The 21,773-nt window shown below is 41.6% G+C and overlaps 1 non-coding gene across 1 annotated transcript; it reads left to right on the top strand.

The window, feature by feature from the left end:
- The first annotated feature begins 1,891 nt into the window (after window positions 1-1,891).
- On the top strand, window positions 1,892-1,998 carry LOC133827701 (small nucleolar RNA R71). Its single transcript, XR_009890352.1, has one exon. It is a non-coding gene; the product is annotated as a small nucleolar RNA R71 (small nucleolar RNA).
- Window positions 1,999-21,773: the final 19,775 nt, after the last annotated feature.

The raw sequence follows: 21,773 nt of genomic DNA on the forward strand, positions 1-21,773 counted from the left end.
TTCAGACTCTCCTAGAAAAGCATATTTTAAATTTTCTGGTAAAGGTTTAAGGTCTAACTTTGGAGACTCAGAAATTGATTGAACATGATCTAAGGGTAAAAAATGTTCAACTTTGGTTTCATGTAAGGGTATAGGCTCTAGCAAAGCATTCACATCATCATTAAGGTCATCAACATGCAAGTTCATACCAAAGTATTTTTCACAAAAGTCAAGTAAGTCATTTCCATCATCTTCACATATACTATCTATCATGTTAACTTCATGTATTTCCTCACACTCAACAGATTTAGCAACATTAAAAACATTCAATTCAACAGTCATATTTCCAAAAGATAATTTCAAAACACCATTACGACAATTTATGATTGCATTAGATGTAGCTAAGAATGGTCTACCTAAAATGATAGGAATTTGAGCATGCATATTTTCCACAGGTTGAGTATCAAGAACAATGAAGTCAACAGGAAAATAAAATTTATCAACTTTTATCAAAACATCCTCTATAATGCCTCTAGGAATTTTCACAGAACGATCAGCTAATTGAAGAGTTATAGAGGTAGGTTTTAGCTCACCAAGACCAAGTTGCTTATAAACAGAATAAGGCAATAAATTCACACTAGCACCCAAATCAAGTAAAGCTTTGTTAATAAAATGATCACCAATAATGCATGAAATTGTGGGACACCCAGGATCTTTATATTTAACAAGACTCTTATATTGGATAATGGAACTAGCTTGTTCAGTTAAAAACGCCTTTTTAGGAACATTAGTGTTTCTCTTAACAGTACAAAGATCCTTTAAAAATTTGGAGTAGGCAGGAATTTGTTTAATGGCATCTAAGAAAGGGATGTTGATACTAACTTGTTTAAAAACTTCTAAGATGTCATTATATTGGCCACCTTTTTTAATTGGAAGTAATCTTTGTGGGAATGGGGCTTTTGGAATGAAAGGATGGATTGGAATTTCTTTAATTGAAAAGTCATTGGCATTAGAACTAGAAGACTGACTCTTTTCTTTTTCTTTTTCGTTTTCAACCTCGGGTATGTAATCGGGTTTGACAATTTTCTTTCCAGACCTAAGAGTTGAAATTGATTTGGCTTCTCCATTATGACTAGACTTTCCTATCTCATATTGACCTTTTGGATTAGGGATAGGTTGACTAGGGAATGTTCCTTTCTCTCTATCAGCTAATGCAGTGGCGAGTTGTCCTACTTGTGTCTCGAGTTTGGTAATAGATTGAGATTGATTTTGTAGGATTTGTTGGGGGGATTGCATAAATTGTTGTAAAGTATCTTCTAAGGAAGGTTTTCTTTGTTGCGGATATGGTTGATTTTGTGGGGCATGAGCTTGGTTTTGTGTGTTGTATTGGTGCCCTTGATTCATTTGGGATTGGTTTTGTCTCCATGAAAAGTTCGGATGGTTTCTCCAATTTGGATTGTAGGTGGATGAAAATGGGCTATCATTTGGTTTTCCATAAGCATGAAGTGCATTGGCCTCCTCAGAAAAGGCTTCTTGGTAGGAAGGACAGGATTGGGCATTATGGCACGGACTAGAACATATAGAACAGACATCTTTTCTTGGTTGTATTGGAGAGTTTATAGTTTGGCTTATGGCTAAAGCTTCTACTTTTCTCGCTAATTTGTCTAAGGATGTTCTTAAGTCTAATTCTTCTTTTACTTCATACCTTCCTCCTCTTTTTGGTGAATTATTTGACCTAGACCTAGGATCAAAATAATTCCATTGTTGTGAATTGACAGATAAATCTTCAAGGGCGTCCCACGCCTCTTGTCCTTGAAATTTTAAAAAATTTCCAGTATGCATAGATTGAATCATTTGACGATTAGAGGGAGTCAAACCATCATAAAAATATTTTACAAGTCTCCATTTTTCAAAACCATGATGAGGACATTTTAATAATAAATCTTTAAATCTTTCCCAACATTCATAAAAATCTTCATTATCTTTTTGAAAAAACTCGGAGATTTCTCTCCTTAGACTATCAGTTTTAGACATAGGAAAAAATTTCAGTAAGAATTTATTATAAAGTTGATCCCAGGTAGTTATAGACCCCGTGGGAAGGGAATTTAACCAAGCTTTTGATTTGTCTTTTAATGAAAAAGGGAACAATCTTAGTTTGACCGACTGATTAGAAAAATTTTGAAATTTAAATGTTGAGCAAATTTCTAAGAAATCTTTGACATGCATGTAAGGATCCTCTCTATCTAACCCATAAAAAGATGGAAATAATTGAATGATTGCGGGTTTAAGCTCAAAATGAGTAGCAGAAGTAGTAGGTAAAACAATGCATGAAGGAGCATTAGATGAAATAGGTGCAAAATATTCAAGCAAAGTTTTTTCAGGCACAACATTTTCATCAACAGGATTAGCAATAGGTTCCATGATGCTCAAATTTTTACTAACACTTTCAATTTCAAACAAAGATAAACGTCTTTTTACTAATCGTTTTTTAGAGTTACGTTCCCAATGATGCATACAATTTTTCACAAACAAGGCAACAAGGATAATCTCAAACAAACAATTTTCTGATGTGGAAGATCAGTTAAAACCGCAACCACAGAGCATACTTAGAATTTTTAGAGATTTCACAACAATATAATTCTTATGGTTTACTTGTCCCCAGGCCTATTTGATTCCACTTACTCGCGCACTACTAACAACTCCCCGAGGTTAATTAGTAGAGGCGGATTGGGAATTTTGTTCAAATTTCCTTTAAGCAAAAATTGCTTATGGTGAAAGGACAAGATTTAGGTTTCTCTTTTTTTTTTCAACTATTTTTCACAATATTACACTAAAATATTATAGAAGACAAAGAAAAATAAGGCAAAAATTAAAAAAGACTACAATTTAGGCAAGAGTAGGGAGGCATATAATGCCATCAACCATAACAAAATTAAGGTAAAAACTAGGAGGCACAAGTGCCATCAACTAAAATATAAGATAGAAGACTAGGAGGCAAAATTGCCATCAACTAGCTAGGAGGCAAAATTGCCATCAACTAGTAATTTATGGAAATTAACTAAAATAAAAATTACAACAATATAAATAAAGAAAATTACAACAAATGTTAAGAGGCACAAGTGCTGTCAACTAACAAAGATATAAACGAAATAAAATTACAACAAAATTATAACAAAATTAGGAGGCACAAGTGCCATCGACTATAAATATTAAAAGGATAGACAGGAGGCACAAGTGTCGTCACTAGAAAAATAGAAATATAAGTATATTTTTTTATGGGTGGTTGAACCGTCCCAAATTTTCTTTTTATCTTTTTTTTTTTTTTTAGATTTTATAGATATATATTTTTTAGTTTTTTTTTTTAAGTGCAAAAATTAAAATAACTAGTAGAAGAATTTACTAACCTTGAGATAAATTTCGTTTCTTTTCTTGCAACTCCCCGGCAACGGCGCCAAAAGCTTGATGGACCCAAAATGGGTATGTTTAAAAATTTATATATCGCAAGCGCACGAATCGTCCATATAGAATAGTGATCGTGTAAGCAAGGATGTCGAACCCAAGGGAGTTGTCTAAAATCGAAAATGAAACTATTTTAAATCAAAAATAATAAATTCTAACCTAGCTCCAAAGATTGACGAGTTTTAATATTATGAACATAAAATAAAAGATTGAAAAATAAAGCTATTTAAGAGAATAAAAATAAAGCAATAATGAGTTGAAAATAAGTGTTAAAAGAAAAGATTATTAAGATACTCGAATCTACAAAATGTAAGTTTAATAATATTTATTAGTATATTGATTCCCAAGTTTTAGTGATAGTTTAGATAATTTAAACTATCATTTTCCAAAAAGATTTATAATTTTAAGCACAAATTTCTTATAAAAAGATAGGATTTTTCTTCACTTTTCAAAATTATAATTTCAAAGCATTTAGTGTAAATCAATCTAATGAAATAACAAATAAATCAATGAGCATTATTTATAAGGCAAAACATAATATTTTTGTTCTAAGCATGGATGTGTACAATTTAATGACACATCTTACACAAAGAATATTATGTTTATGCACTAATGAAGAACAAAGTGTAAATATGTTCTAACAATCTAAAATACAAGATATTTAAGATGAAAGAAATATATGTAGAAGAAAAATCCATAAACTTTGTTGTATTACAAGGGAAATCAACATACAACATAAATATTACCTAGTTACAAGTTGCTTCATCATGATCTTAATAATCTTATGAAAAAGATTAGAAGCACATAACTAGAGAAGAAATTACAAAATAAATGACATACATACTTGCAAAATGCTCTTGAAAAACCCAAATGGAAGAGAGAATGGTAGAGAGAAAAAAGATGGTAACCAAAACATTAAGCCCCCCAAAATGGTCTTCAAAACCCTTATTTATAGCCAAAATGACATTATTAAAATAACCAATTTAATATTAAGTAAATTGATTAAATTAATAATAAGATGGTAAACAGGGGTAATTTGTAGGAGTGATGATGATTTTGGGGTAAAAGTGTGTAGACAAAAGGGTAAAAAGTGGCATTTTGAGCATAGGGGACAATTAGTACATTTAGGCACATTTAGGCTCAAAAAGGCTGTGCTGGCAGCTGGGCTGCCTTGGGTACCAGGAGGCTAGGAAGCTGCTGGGCCGTACGGATGGGCTGGGCAGGAGAGTCTTCAGCTGGAGTGCACTGGCGCATGTGAAGGCTGGGCATATGATGAATTGATCTTGGCTGATGGAGCTGAACGTGGGAAGGCATGTGGGCTGGAGCAAGGCTGGGCCAACGTGGGCCTGCTGAAGGAGATGAGCTGATGCTGAATGAGATGGGCAGGCGGGCCGGGCCTGGTGCAGAGGCAGAAGAGAGCCCACGTTTGGGCTGAATTCTGGCCCGTGTGGCTGGGCTGGAGAGAGCTGCAGGCGTACGGCTGGGGGTGCAACGTGGAAGGCAGCAGGCTGAATGAAAGACAGCTGGCGGCAGCTGAGGCTTGGAGGAGATGAAGGCTTCGGGCCCGTGGTGGCTGGGTTGGAGGGCTTCTATGCCATTTGTTCATTTCTTTCTTTGAAAATGCCATTTTTTTTCTTTATTTTCAATGCTTTTCAAGAGCATAAATACACCAAAATCCCTAACAAAAGAAACATAAATTAAATCAAATTCAAATATTTTCAATTATAAATAAATCATATTAATTATTTGAAAATATTGATTATAATTTAATTTAATATAGCATTTAAGTTCAAAAGAATTACACTTTTAACTTCTAACTTAACAATACAAATTTCATATAATTAAATTACAACATATTATAATAAAATATCTATAAAAACATATAAAAATCTATAAAACTACAATAAGACTAATAAATTAAAAATTACATAAAAACTTAATAAGTTAATTAAAAACTCAAGAACTAAGCAACAATTAGCATATAAAATATGGTAAAATAACTCTATTTTGTAGAGTTATCATTTGTATTGCAGGGCATGGCCCTATTTCTTGCATTTCAGAGCGTAGCCCTAATGGTTATATTCAGTATGTGTTTAAATATCTGTTGATATTATGTTATGTGATGTATGTTTATGAGTGAATGACGAAGGCTGAGAACGGCCTTCGGCAAGGGGCCGGGATCGGCGTTGAGCACGCTGAGTGCAGGCCATTAGGGCGAGACCCTCCTAGGGTGCTAGAGCCACCCTCTCAGTGAAGACCACAAACCCAGGGCCTGGTAAAGCGCCTGGGTGCTCTATGGTGCAAGTAAGGGCAAGGGAAAGGTCGACCAACCATGAGTACGGAGAGCGTGGAGTGATGGGTACATGTTCGGCCTCCCTAGCCACCACAGCCAGGGTTATTTTAGGATGATGTAATGTATTTAGTTGATTTGGTGCTTAGGTCGACCTTAAATGTATTTTGAGATGTAAAGTATTTTCTTAACAGTATTTTGGGATCCCAAATGTATAACTCTTTACGTTTTCAATGGATGACCACATTTTTATATTAAATGCCTTTAAATGACTTTTATTATAGTTTACCTACACTTTTAACCTAAAACCTCGATTAGCGAGCTAATGGCACGTTTTTAACTCACTTAGTAACGACTCTAAGGAAGTAGGACGTTACATAGGTCGTCCTCACTAGTAGAAAGTGAGCTGACTTGGTGTATCTGTCTACTATCACCCACACCGAGTCATGCTTCCCCACTGTCATGGGTAAACCTCCCACAAAATCCATGGTAATGTCTTCCCATTTCCACAAAAGAATACTGAAAGGCTGTAGTAACCTCGTTGGTCGCTGATGCTCAGCCTTCACCTGCTGACAAGTTAAACACTTGACCACGTACTCAACTACGTCCTTCATCCCAGGCCACCGATATAAGGTCTGTAGATCCTAATACATCTTCGTGGTAACTAGATGGAGTGAGTAAGGTGTATTATGGGATTCATCAAGTATCTCTCGTCTAATACCCATATCCATCGGAACACAGATTCGACACTTATACCGTAGTAAACCAGTCTCTGAAATGGAATAATCCTTAGCCACTCCAGCTAAGACATTCCCTCTAACTTCCTGCAATTGCACATCATCCAACTGACCCTCTCTTATCCTCTCCAGGAGGGTAGACTGTAAAGTAATATTGGCCAACCGACCCACTACCAGTTCTATCCTCGACCTGGTCATCTCTTCTGCCAACTCCTTTGATATTTGTTTAGAGATAAATAACTGTCTCGGGCCCCTCTGGCTCAATGCATCTGCCACTACATTGGCTTTCCCTAGGTGGTAAAGGATATCACAATCATAGTCCTTCAACTACTCCAGCCAATGTCTTTGTCTTATGTTCAAGTCCTTCTAGGTGAAGAAATACTTTAAACTATTATGGTCGGTGTATATCTCACACTTCTCGCCATACAAGTAATGTCGCCAAACATTCAGTGCGAATACCACCGCTGCCAACTCCAGATCATGAGTAGGATACTGCTGCTCATACTCCTTCAGTTGTCATGATGCATAAGCGATAAACCTTTCATTCTGAATCAACACACATCCCAATCCCAGTCTTGATGCGTCACAGTACACTACAAACTTCCCTCCCTCTGAAGGAAGACTCAGCACAGGAGCGGTAATCAATCGTCGCTTCAGTTCCTAGAAGCTATTCTCACACTTGTCTGACCAAGTGAACTTCATATTCTTCCATGTCAATTCTGTCATCGGAGTGGAAATCTTTGAAAACCCTTCCACAAATCATCTATAATATCCTGCTAATCCAAGGAAGCTCCTAACCTCTGAGACGTTCCTTGGCCTCGGCCAATCTCTAATTGCCACTACCTTGGCTGGATCCACCTTATTCCCATCTCCACTCACAATATGTCCAAGGAATGTCACTTTTGATAGACAGAACTTGCACTTCTTAAACTTAGCATACAACCGATGCTCTCTCAATCTCTACAATACCTGTCGAAGATGCTGCTCATGCTCTGCCTCTGAACTAGAGTAAACCAAGATGTCATCGATGAAGACAATCACAAACTGATCTAAGAAGTCCTTGAACATTATGTTCATTAGTTCCATATATGTTGTTGGGGCATTTGTCAAACCAAACGACATGACCAAGAACTCATAATGCCCATACCTCGTTCGGAAGGTCGTCTTCGGAATATCCTCGTCCTTTATCCTTTATCATAATGCCCATAACTAGATCGAAGATCAATCTTCGAGAATACCATCTTTTCCTGCAGCAAATTGAACAGGCCATCGATCCTTGGTAAGAGGTACTTGTTCTTGATGGTCAACTTGTTCAACTCCCTGTAGTCTATACACATTCTCAAAATCCCATCCTTCTTCTTCATAAATAAAACTGGAGCACCCCATGGCGAGAAGCTAGGTCTGATAAACCCCAAGTCCAGAAGCTCCTGCAACTGTGTCTTTAATTCCTGTAACTCTGTCAAAGCCATTCTATATGGTGCCCTCGACACTGGCTCTGTACTTGGTGCTAACTCGATGATGAACTAAATATCCTTGTGCAGCAGCAGTCCTGGTAAATCCTCAGGAAACACATCCAAGAACTCGCGTACCAACCTGGTCTCATCTGGCCCCACGGGCATAATTCTAGTGGTATCCACCACACTAGATAGAAAACCTATACAACCTCCTTGTAATAGGTCCCTAGCCCCCAATGCTGATATCATGGGTATGCGGGGACCATGCACAACACCCACAGAAATGAAGGGATCCTCACCCTCAAGCTCAAAGGTCACCATCTTCTTCCTGCGATCTATAGTGGCCCCATATCTGACTAACCAATCCATCCCCAAAATCATATCAAAATCATCCATACTCAACTCAATCAATCTACTAATAGTTCCCTACTATCCACCATCACTGGTAGTCCTCTAATCCACCTCCTAGAAACTACCAGTTCCTCTGTAGGCAGTATAGTCTCAAACCCCGTAGTATAATACTCACTAGGTCTACACAATCTATCAATTACCTTACTAGAAATAAATGAATGTGAAGCACCAGAGTCAATCAATACAGTATATGAAGAGCCAGCGCTAGAAAGCTGACCTTTCACTACTGAGGGACTAGCCTCGGCCTCTGCCTGCGTCAAGGCGAACACTCGAGCTAGAGTCAAGTTGTCCACCTTCTCCGGTTCCTCTTTCTTCGGTGTTGGGAAATCCTTCTTGAGGTGTCCAACCACCCCGCATAGGTAATAAGCCTTTGACCAATATTCGCCCGAATATCGCTTCCTGCATCTCGTGCACTCAGGATAACTTCTCCATGTTTCACCACCTCCCTGATGGCCACCCTGAACACCCCAACCCCTCCTATCAGGACCAGCAGTGGTCGATGTAATCCCTGGATAACAAAGACTATTACACTGTGTGTTTATAAAGGTTTAAGACTTGCTAATCAAGTCATTTAGTTGAAAATTCCATTATTGAACTAGGGTTAAAAGATTTTGGTCATAAAAAATAAATTTCCATTTAAATAAGCATTTGATACACGAGATCCCAAAAACAGGGTTAAATAACAAATTACAAAATTTTCAGAGGTTATAAACAACCACAAGACACTCTAATGGCAAAATAGGCATTTTAGGGTCTCCTATCCCTGTATCATCCCTCGGCCGTGGCGGCAGAGCAGCCGACTATGTACATTCCGCTCCCAGAGCTCTCCAATTCAAGGTTGGTCCAGCTTACCCTTGCCTTTACCTGCACCACCAGCACCCATGAGCCAAGGCGCATCAAGAAAACCATATCACAGAGCATAATCAATAATCAGTAATCAAATAATTCACAAATCATCAATCAGATACTCAACAGACCACATTGTTCACATAATCAATGATATCAATCATCAAACCAACAATCTATCATTCAGATAATTATCATGCCATAGTCATTAGATTAACAACAGTAAACATATTATACAATATCCAAGGTCGACGCCCTTAGGTCGCACCCTCTGTTTATCCCACTGACTCCAGCTCGCTTAGGCCGAGCTTAGAAATTATATAATTAACCTCAGCTGATAGTGGTCGAACCGCGTCCTGTGCACCAATATTAATTCTGACACTCTTAGGTCATTTATTTCATGTTCAGATGGCATAATACCATCATACAAAATTGCATACAAGTATAGGGAACTCTTAGCCCCAACATAGCCACAGAACCGGGAGCAGTTTTCTTACCCTTGATTCCGAGCGAAGAAGGTGAACTGATTCCAAGCACGATCCCTAGCCTCGAGCCTTGGTGACAAACCTAGTCACAAGAGCCATTGATATTTATCAACTTCCAATTAGAAATAAAATACCTAGGGAACAAATCTAGCCTCCGAGACCTCAATTTATACTAAACTAGGTAGTAGAAATTGTCTCGAGTCCCTAGGTTCGAACCCCCGAGCCCTAACAACACTAAGAACTCCTCTAAGCTTAAAACTCTAAGGTGGGTCGCGACTTGGCTCAGCAAGTCACGACTTGCCCCAAATCAGAAAGCAAGCTCTCACGCCAAAGGGGAGGCAGGTCGCGCCTTGGCCAAGCAAGTCACGGCGCGCCCCCAAGTTAGAGAGCAGGCTAGGCTAGAAGGGCCACACCTGCCACGGCACCCCCAGGTTGAGTTGCGGTGTGCCCTGCGAACCCAGGGAAAACCTAGGTTTTCTCCTCCTTCTCCCAGCCAAGAACATTCAACCAAGCCCATAATTTTCCCCCATTTATCCCATCAATTCAACACCAATCAATTTACGAATTAAGACCCATATTCACCTATTTCTTTTATCTAATACTCTCTATAACTAACACGAAAACCAAACCTCAATTCAGACATAGTAATCAAGCAAAACCCACTGAAATTCCTACCCAATATTCAATCTAACACCACACTCAAGCATACCTTAATCCTCATACTTAAACTCAGCAAACCAAAGAATTCAGTCAGTATTTTACCTTCTATTACAGCCCAAATTCCCTAGCAACAACTCAATATAGGGATCTAGACAGGGCTGCCACAGACCTTAGGCTTGTTAGGTTTAACCCAAACCAGCTCATACACCATCACCAAGATGACCCGGACCGTAACATAATCCTGCTCTAGTGCGTAGACCAACTAGTATTACACCATGATATGGGCCGTCCTAGGGGTACCGTAGTAGTAGACAACACCTTGTCCTTTAGGTCGACCTTTTTTGAGGAATACGAGACCAACCTTAGGTCGTGGCCCTCCCTTCTAGAGGATGTAGTCGCTCCAAGACTTAGACAATATGTAGAGGGGTCCAGTCCTGAGGTAGATCCGGACCCAGAACCCTCTCTGACTCATGAAGTAATAAACTTAGACTCCCCTATAGAAGTTCCGAGGCCGGAGGTCGTGGCAATAGATTCCTCCTCTAGCTCTAAGGGTAGGACTTTTTCAATACACCTTTAGAGTTCTCTTGCAATAAAACAACCTTACACGTATACTAACGTCCTTTTCCTTTTGTTTAAGGTGAGGAGATGGCACAATCCGGAGACAGCGGCCTGCGCTCCATCTTCCAGGGGGGAACCCTTCCTCCGGACCACCCGGGCCATTGGTAAAGAGACCCCGGCAGACCAAGAAAACTCCTGCCTCTGGGACAACTTCCAAGTCCCCTGCCAAAGGGAGAAGTCAGATCCCCGCAGCCACAAAGAATATGCCTCCACCTCCCCCGCGACACCCAGCCCCTACTCCGGAACAGGTGGCACCAGCTGGAACTCCGCCAGTCCCCGCTCCCATCGTGCGCATCCCAGTTAATGCCCAAGATCTGGAGAAAATCCCAGACACCTTCCGGGGGACGGTCTATGAGACCGCGAGCTATACGATGGAGCATTATTACAAGGCCAATCCGAAGGACTTGAGGGAGATCGAGGGGAGGAGCCCCGAGAATGTCATAGAGTCCGCGCTGGGGATGAACCTCACGGTAAGCTTACTTAGTTAAATTTATTCTTTTGCTTTCTTCCCAACATGTGCCTTACTTTCTTTACTTCTTTGCAGGCGGCTTTGGCCCTACATCGTAGCGTAGCTCGGTCCAGGGCCAGGAATGATGAGCTCAAGGGCGAGCTCCAGACTACGCACGCCGCTCTCGCATCTGGTCAACAACAAGAGCAAAGTGCCAAGTTTGCCTTAACAGCTACCCAAGAAGGCGAGCAGGCTACGCAAGCCGCCTTGGCCACTGCGAAGGCTGAGCTCGTGGAGGCTAGGGCTAAGCAGCTAGAGGCTGAGGCCGCCACCGAGGTAGAGAAGGTGTCCTCTAGCTCTTCCATGGAGTCCATGCTCTACCATTGCTGAGCCTTCAACCAGGACAGCGACTTCTCTTTTCTGGCCCCCGAGGTGTGGGAGCCTTACCTTGAGAAGTTCAAGGCTCGTCTTCAATAGGAGCCACATTCTGAGACTAGGGAGACCTCTGCTGCCGGCGAGCAAGAAACCGAGGGGGTGACCTCTTTGGAGCGTCCTGGGGAGTCCTAGTTTATTATTTTTGTTTAAAGAACCTCTTTCTCTCTTTTTTTTGTTGTAACCTGCCATTTTTGGCTTGACATGAGGTTATTTTCCTCGAGACCATTCGTCTGTACTTTTAAATATCTATTTTTCACTTAGTCCTTGATTTTGATTATGTATATTTTTTTTATATGCCTATAACTCGTTCATCCAAAGCTAGGGGAAGAGACTTTTAGGTCGAGATAGACATTTAGACTTTGGTCGTGACCAGAATTGATTTTGATCTACATCTTACTTGTTAAACGCTAGGCCTCGGACTTGGTTGTATCCAGGATTTTAATTTAAAACTTAGTTCGTGTTAGTATGATTGATGCCTTGTGTTTTCTAGGAAAAACATTAGTCAATCACTTTTCACTAACTTCCAAGTTTTTACCTGGTTGTATCCAGGATTTTAATTTAAAACTTAGTTCACGTTAGTATGATTGATGCCTTGTGTATTTTAGGAAAAACACTGGTCAATAACTTTTCACTAACTTCCAAGTTTTTACCTGGTCGTATCCAGGATTTTAATTTAAAACTTAGTTCGCGTTAGTATGATTGATGCCTTGTGTTTTTTAGAAAAAACACTGGTCAATCACTTTTCACTAACTTCCAAGTTTTTACCTGGTCGTATTCAGGATTTTAATTTAAAACTTAGTTCGCGTTAGTATGATTGATGCCTTGTGTTTTTTAGGAAAAACACTGGTCAATCACTTTTCACTAACTTCCAAGTTTTTACCTGGTCGTATCCAGGATTTTAATTTAAAACTTAGTTCGCGTTAGTATGATTGATGCCTTGTGTTTTTTAGAAAAAACACTGGTCAATCACTTTTCACTAACTTCCAAGTTTTTACCTGGTCGTATCCAGGATTTTAATTTAAAACTTAGTTCGCGTTAGTATGATTGATGCCTTGTGTTTTTTAGGAAAAACACTGGTCAATCACTTTTCACTAACTTCCAAGTTTTTACCTGGTCGTATCCAGGATTTTAATTTAAAACTTAGTTCGCGTTAGTATGATTGATGCCTTGTGTTTTTTAGGAAAAACACTGGTCAATCACTTTTTACTAACTTCCAAGTTTTTACCTTCTTCTCGAGGTATATGCCCCCAAGTAATCAGAAAGAGAACTTTCTCGGCTACTTTGGACACGCTCTTTCAAATCTACATGCACACGAAAACATACAATCGATATAAGAAATATACTTCTCATTTTTTTAATAAAAAAGGGTGGCTTTTATAATTAAGCCTTACAAAAGTACGACTATTGATAATATTTCTTTAGGTGTACAGTGTTCCATCTCCGTGGGACTGTTTCTCCATTAAGCCGAGCTAGTTTATAGGTCCCTTCCTTCACAACCTCTATTATTTGATAGGGTCCTTCCCAGTTTGGTCGCAAAGCTCTGTCCTTGGGATCCTTACCAGCTAAAAAGAGTCTTCGGAGCACCAAGTCTCCTAAGTTAAAGATACGTCTCTTGACCCTTGAGTTAAAATAATGAGTGATTTTTTGTTGATAATGCGCGAGCTGTAGCTTTGAAGCTTCTCATTTTTCGTCAATTAGGTCGAGGGACGCGCTGAGCAATTTATCATTCTTCTCTTGGCTGAATGCCTGGACTCTGTGCGTATCTATCTTTGTTTCGACAGGAAGGACGGCCTCACTTCTGAAAGTCAGGGAGAAAGGAGTATGCCCCGTCGAAGTTCGGTGTAAGGTCCGGTATGCCTAGAGCACCTGAGGGAGTTGTTTAGGCCAAACTCCCTTAGCTTCATCCAGCCTCTTCTTAAGGCTCGCCTTGAGCGTCTTATTTACAGCCTCGACCAATCCATTAGCCTGTGGGTAGGCCACTGAAGAGAAACTCTTAATTATGCCGTGTCTTCCACAGAATTCGGTGAAGAGATCGCTATCGAACTGGGTTCCATTGTCCGATACAATTTTCCTTGGCAGTCTAAATCGGCAGGCGATATTCTTAACTACGAAGTCGAGGACTTTCTTCGATGTTATTGTCGCCAGGGGTTCTGCTTCTTCCCACTTCGTGAAATAATCAATGGCCACTACTGCATAGCAAACTCCTCCTTTTCCTGTGGGCAGAGCTCTAATTAAATAAATTCCCTAGACCGCGAATGGCCACGGGGACGAGATCATCTTTAGCTCGACTGGTGGAGCTCGGGTGATCGTGGAAAACCGCTGGCACTTGTCACACCTTCAGACGTAGGAAATTGAATCCTTTGATAGAGTGCGCCAATAATATCCTTGCCTTAAAATCTTTAAGGCCAGGTTTTGCCCCCAGCGTGATCCCCAAAAAAGCCTTCATGCACATCCTACAAAATAGTCTTGGCCTCATCTGGTAGAACACATCGCAGAAGAGGCAAAGAAAGACCACGTCGGTACAACGTGCCGTCTACGATTGTATACCTCGGAGCTTGGTAAAGTACCGTCCTCGTGTCGTTTCTCTCTTCAAGTAACTTTCCTGTTGTAAGGTATTCGACTATGGGAGTCATCCAGGTTGCCCTGGCGTCAATCATCTCGACCTCTCTTGTAGTCTCCTCCACGGTTGGCCTTTCCAAGAATTCCACCAGTATCAGGCTCAATATTTCGGTCTCCCTGGAGGTGGCGAGTTTTTCTAGAGCATTTGCATTGGCATTTTGTTCAAGAGGGATCTGCTTGACTTGGCTATATTCAAAATCAGACAGCTCCGTCTTCACCTTGGCCAGGTAGGCTGCCATCTTGGCTCCTCGCGCTTGGTATTCCCCTAATACTTGGTTTACCACGAGCTAGGAGTCATTGTAGCACTGGATGGCCTTGGCCTTCAACTCCTTAGCCACTCTAAGCCCAGCAAATAAACCTTCGTACTCTACCTCGTTGTTGGACGCCTCAAACCCGAACCGCAGCGCGGAGTGGAAACGATGCCCCTCTGGGGATATCATAATGATTCCAGCTCCAGACCCATTCTTGTTAAATGAACCATCCACAAAAACTCTCCACATTGCCTGCACCGGCTCTCCCAAAGGTTCCTCTTGGAATCCAGTGCATTCGGCCATGAAATCAGCCAGCGCTTCGCTTTTGATTGCAGTCCGTGGGACATACAATATCTCGAATTCGCTGAGCTCAATAGCCCATTTCAATAGATGCCCCATTGCCTCAGGTTTCTGAAGTACCTGTCTTAAAGGTTGATCGGTCATGACGTGGATTGAATGGGATTGGAAGTACGGCCTAAGCCTTCTGGAGGCCGTGATAAGGCAAAAAACCACTTTTCCATTAAAGGGTATCGTGATTCAACTCCGAGAAGTCTTTTACTAATGTAATAGACTGGCTTTTGAACATGACCCTCTTCTCGGACTAGCACAGCACTAGCTGCTTCTTCCGTAACAGATAAGTAAAGAAAAAGAGGCTCTCCTAAATGTGCTTTTAAATCGAGGAAGGCTCGCTCGCATTCCTCGGTCCAATCAATTTTTTATTCCCCTGGAGCAGGCTGTAGAATGGCAAATATTTGTCGATTGACTTAGAAATAAACCGATTAAGGGCTGCCACTCTTCCTGTTAGACTTTGGACATCCTTTCGTGACCTGGGCAGCGCCATCTCGATCAGTGATCGGATTTTGTCGGGGTTCGCCTCTATCCCTCTAGTGTTGACTATGAACACTAGAAATTTTCCTGATGCCACCCCGAATGTACACTTTTGGGGATTCAGCCTCATACCATACTTCCTCAAGATCTGAAAACATTTCTTTAGATCGAGAACATGGTTATCGACAGTTTTTGACTTGACCAACATGTCATCAACATACACTTCCATGTTTTTCCCGATCTGATTAGCGAACATCCTGTTGACCAATCTTTGATATGTAGCTCCCGCATTCTTTAGCCTGAAGGGCATGACCTTATAAAAATAAATGTTGGTTGGAGTCATGAAGCTAGTATGCTCCTGGTCCGCAGAATTCATAGCGATCTGGTTATAACCCGAGTACGCATCCATGAAAGACATGAGCTCGTGCCCCGCAGTGGCATCCACCAATTGGTCAATTCTCGGTAAGGGGAAGCAATCTTTGGGGCATGCTTTATTCAGATCAGAAAAGTCGATGCAGGTTCGCCACTTTCCATTGGGCTTCGGGACCAAAACAGGATTGGCGACCCAGATAGGGTATTTTGCCTCGCGAATAAAACTGCATTTTAAAAGTCGAGCTACTTCCTCTTCTAGGACCGCAGCTCGGGTCGTGCCCAGTTGCCTCTGTTTCTGGGACTTCACAGGCATGTTTTTATACATGTTAAGGGTATGCATGATGACGCTTGGGTTGATTCCTATCATGTCTTCATGAGACCAGGCGAACACGTCTAGATTTTCTTGTAGAAATTTTAGCAGCTCCGCCTTTCTCTCATTACTAAGGTTTTTCCCGAGCCTAACCACCCTCAAAGGGTCTTTAGGATCGGTGTTCACCTCTTCGAGCTCTTCGATGGCCTGGAGCTCGAATCTGTCTTCGCCTATTCTTGGGTCTATATAATCACTCAAGGTGGTACCTACACCATCGTCTTTCTGAGGTTTTTCTATCCCAGGATCAGATCTTACTTCCTAAGATTCCTCGTTCTCGCCCTGAATGGCCATCGTCTGCTACCCAGGTCGTGACTTTCCCTTCATGGAAATGCTATAGCATTCCCTGGCAGCGAGCCGATCGCCTCGGACTGTACATATCCCCATAGAGGAGGGGAATTTGACTACAAGGTGGCATACAGAAGTTATGGATTCGAATGACATCAACGTAGGCCGACCCAAAATTGAATTGTACACGGTGGGACAATCGATGACCACAAACTCGAGGAGTTTGGAAACAGTCCGTGGTACCTCACCCAAGGTTATTACTAACTCAATCATTCCTATCGCTGCCGACCCTTCACCACAAAACCCATACAGCATCACGGAGGTGGCCTTCAGCTCGGCTACGGACAACCTCATTTTTTCTACCGTGGACCGGAACAGTAGGTTCATCGAACTCCCATTATCAACTAGTATTCTCCTAACTCTCCGACTGGCGAGCTGGGCAGTTATGACTAGAGGATCGTTATGTAGGAACTGGACATGAGTAGCATCCTCTTCAGTAAAACTGATTGGTTGCCTCTACAATCGCTGCTGTTTAGGTAGATGCTGCTCCAGGATAAACTCAACTCCGTTATGAGACCTCAGTTCATTTATGTACCTCTGCTCATGCCTGCCAGATGAGGGCCTCTGGAGATGGTGGTTATCTCTCCCCGTATTATGGGAGGAGGGGTATCCTGATTCACCGGGGCTCCGAGCTGGTTTATGGGAGCCTCCAGAGCTTGCTGACTGGTAGGGACTCGATTCCATGCATACTGAGCCAAAGGTGCAGCTCTGATGAGTGTCTCAATCTCGTCCTTCAAATGCATACAATCATCTATGTTGTGACCGATGTCGTTGTGGAATCGACAGAATTGGGAAGGGTCTCTCTTGGCCTTCTGATTTTTCAAGGGCTCTGGCTTTTTCCAGGGAAGGCAGGCAGAATTTGCTAGGAAAATGTGCTCCCTAGTGTTTGTGAGTTCGGTATAAACTGCATAGACCGGCTTGAAATTTTCCATGGGCTTGTTCTTTTTTGGACCGTGCTGACCGCCCTCGTCGTTCCCCTTTCTCTTGCCTCCACCCCCATGGTTATTCTGGGCAACGGTCTGAGTCATTTTTATGACATCCGTTTCTGCTCCAACGAGCTGGTCAGGGATTTGGCTGGTTCCCGTGACCGATGCTCGCGCTTCTTCCAAGTTTATCCATTCCTAGGCCTTGTTCAAGAATTCATCCACAGTGCTGACACCTCTCCTCTGGATTTATTTCCACAGCCCGCCCCCAACAAGGATTCTAGTTCTCATAGCCATGAGTTTGGAACTATCGTCTGCGTCCCTAGCTCAAGCTGCAATGTTTGCGAACCTGCTCAGATAAGCTTTTAAGGGCTCCCCAGGCTGTTGCTTCACATTCGCCAGGGTGTCCGGTTTGATGCGAGCCGCTTGAGAGGCTTGGAATGCCCTCTTGAAATCAGTAGAGAAATTCTTCCACGAGCTGATCGACTAGTTCTTACACTGCCTAAACCACTGCCTAGCTGGCCCGATCAAAGTCGAAGGGAATACTAGGCATCTCAGCTCGGGGCCGATATTATGGGCTGTCATCAGGGTATTGAACATCCCAAAGTGATCCGACGGGTCCCCGTCCCCATCGAATTTGGATAGATGGAGCATCCAGAAACCCTGCGGGTATGCCGTGGCTGCGATGTTGGGGGCGAAAAGCTTGAGCTCGTCTCCCAAGTCATACTCGTCTTTGCCCTTTTTTGATAAGAGTTTCTTCATTAGCTCCTCCATCTGAGCTAACTTTTCAAGGGTTTGGTCCTTGATCCCCTGGTTGTTCTGGGGCTGTTCAACAGCTCCCATTCCATTGTACGCGTTAGGAGGGTTATTGTCCCTCCAAGCTTGAGCTTGGTTTGGTGGGATATTCCCATTGTCACGTATTTCTGAAGGACCATCCTCTCGGCGAGTATGACTTTCATTTCTGGTCGGATCCCCCTCTGTGAGTTGAGGCAATCTCGAAGGTCTGTCCTCGAGGAGGCCCGAGGGCTTTGCGCCGAACTTAGATGATTGTGCAGGTCTCCACCGGATCTTCGACTTAGATGGCTCTCGGTCCAATAGCTCCCATTGGAAAAGCTTAGAGCCTACTGCCGAGGGTGAGGATCCGGGACATTTCCGCGCGCTCGTAGGCGATGGGTAGGAACGGCGGGAGGAGGATTCCTTCTGCTGTTCCCGTGTGCAGGAATATCTCGAGCAGGACAAGGAGGGGATGGGTATCTTATCGGCGAAGGGGGATGCCTAACTGGTGAAGCGATCCTAGTCCCATCTGGCCGGATCAAACTAGCTCACAGTCACTCTATCCCACCGCCTCCAACTTCCTGTGCCCGACGATCTGTCCGCAGCATGGGAGGGCTGGCCGGAGCGGGTCGTCTGCGCGAGCTTTCTTCAGACCTCCTCCGTGAGCTGCCACGAGCCCTACTGGGCACGTTCGACGGTGGAGTCAAACTTGGAGTTGAATTTTTGACTGATTAGCTCCCTTGCTTATGGGCCCTGGGAAACTCCTCAAACATAGTTTCCTGGTTATGGTGCGACATGGGCGCAAAACTCGGGGTTGAGGTTCTAACCTACCGACTGGGTCTGAGCCGACTATCCCTGCGGGACTTGTGAGTCCTGCTTTTCCCCTTTCTGATGTTAATGTCGGTTGCAAGAGGGGGTAGCCAGGCCAAGACCTCCTCGATTTGCTTATTTTCTTTGGTTAGGTGATTCCTCAACTGTATGTTCTCCATTTCTATCGCCATCAGGTAACCTGGGTTCGGATTTGGCGATAGGGGCGCCGAACTTCCGGTGTAGTCATGGCCCATCAACTACTTTCCTGATCGCTGCTGGACCTCTAGGTCTGGTTCATTGGATATGGCGGCATGGTGGGCCTCCTGCCCACCATGTTGATCCGCCTCGTTACCATGCCTCGAACGAGTAACCACCATGATCAAGTTTTCGTGATAGCACTAATCTAAACCCTCTCAATGAAAGCACCAAACGAACCAGGTAAAAACTTGGAAGTTAGTGAAAGTGATAACAATCGAGAATTAGTACTTGATTGATAGTGGTTTTTCACCAACAGTAAATTATATGAATAAATAGGATTGATTAATACTTGATTGATAAACCGTAATATGAAAAAGATAACAATCGAGAATGTGGAAACTAATTGCCAAGAAAGATGGTCACTCCTTTTTTAGGTGGTTCGGAGGTTAAAATCCCCTTAGTCCACCAATCAATATTATTGATATATCCTTACTATTTCTTACAAAGTATTTGCTTTACATGAAGAATCTAAGCCTTTGCACTATCCAGGGTTTCGGTATTTATAGGAGATTGATCCCTGGGCAAGGGTTGGGGTCATCCCGTGATCCTTTTGACCCCTCAAATCATATCTCTTACATCAATGGTTTATATTTACATTTTATATTACGGTGAAATGTGGTCTAATCAACAAGTAAAGATGGGCAATGGGTCGCATGGCCCAAATCAGGTGTGGGATGTTTGAACACGCACGTTTATATTGCGTATCCGAGAATTCAGAAATAAAACAGACACGTGATGTCTGGTATATGCATGTTTATATTGCGTGGTTTACTTTATAAGGATTCGAGGGTATGTAAAACCTCTGATGCACCACGAGCTTAATGTGGTACTAGCTCGTGGCTTCTACTATGTCGACACAATGGCTCCGAGCGATGAGCAGCTAAATGATCCATCAGCTCGGGCTAGTTGTTTAGGGGACCATAACAAACAGCTCCGGGTGGACGATTGACACGTGGCAGATCGATTTAGGCCCTTTTCTAGCTCGACAAAGTGTGTGCGGATATTCAGGGCGTACAGTTTTAAAATTAGAAGTTAGTATAATTTAATTAAGAACATATTTTAAGGTGAGATCTATTATATATATTTTCCAACTATACTTAATGGTGTAGTATTATAGTTGAGTAGAAGGAATCAATTTTATTAAAATATATATGTTTGCATGAATGAAACTTATGCCTTCCACATTTTCTTTCTGATTCTAATTCCTCGATTTTGTTTATTTAATGTTTAAAAAAATATATTCTTGTTCAAAGTTACATTATTTCAAAGTTTATAATTTCTAATTTACTAATATTTCTTTTTACTTGTATTTTACCTCTCTGTGGATACGACATAGCTCGATAACTACTGCGACCGCATAGATGTTATTGGGTGATATCAATTTTTGGCGCCGTTTCTGGGGAGGTAATTCTACAATTAAAGGTTTGCATAATAAATTTTTTTTTTCTATATAAAAAAAAGTAGTATAATTTTTTGTTTATTTCTCTTTTATTTTATTTTTCCTTAGTAATTTTTTTTTATTCATTTATTTTTTTATTGTTTTATTTTATTTATTTTACTTTTAGGTTTTGGATATATTTTTCTAGATTTAGTTTTTTTTTCCGAAAAAAAAAGCATAAAATTTTAAATCATAAAATAAACAAAACAAAGTATTGAGAACATTTGTGTAATTTTGGAAATTAGTAAAAACCAAACTTGTTCTATCTTAGAAAAATTGGTTCTTAAAAAAGGTATGTGTTAGCGTTACCCTCCAATCTTTTCTAAAAACCTTGGGGAGTTCTAGAAAAGCTCTTGGGCCTAAAGTGGTACCTTGGCAGCCTTCCCAATTAGTCTGGGAACATTTTTGGTGTATACTTATTACACTATTACACACTTGTGCTTATAATACTTAAAAAATAAAAAAAATATCTATGCCACGAAATAGAGACGTACTAGGGAGATTCGTAAGACAACAAGTAGAAACTTTAGAAAACTCTCCTAGTTCGTCGTTTTCTTCCATTCGTTTAAACACTCCCGATTCACCGAGACTTCCTGAACCACCCACGATGGCTCATCAAGATGAAGTCCAACCAAGAACGCTACAGCCACACCTTCATGCATAATGTATCCCAACAATATGCCAAATTTTGATTTCAAACCCGGCATGATTAACCTCTTACCAACCTTCCATGGGTTGGAAAATGAGAGTCCGTACGTGCATATATGGGAATTCGACGAGGTGGTAGCTACATTCAACAAACGAGTCAATGTCACCAACATTGTGAGATTGAAATTTTTTCCTTTCTCTCTCAAAGACAAAGCAAAAAGCTGGTTGTATTCCTCCAGGCCTAGATCCATCAGAACATGGGACAAAATGACAAAACCATTCTTCGCCAAATATTTCCCACCCCATAAGACTAGC

The sequence above is a fragment of the Humulus lupulus genome, chromosome 3, assembly GCF_963169125.1.
Source record: "Humulus lupulus chromosome 3, drHumLupu1.1, whole genome shotgun sequence".
In the NCBI taxonomy this organism is placed as follows: domain Eukaryota; kingdom Viridiplantae; phylum Streptophyta; class Magnoliopsida; order Rosales; family Cannabaceae; genus Humulus; species Humulus lupulus.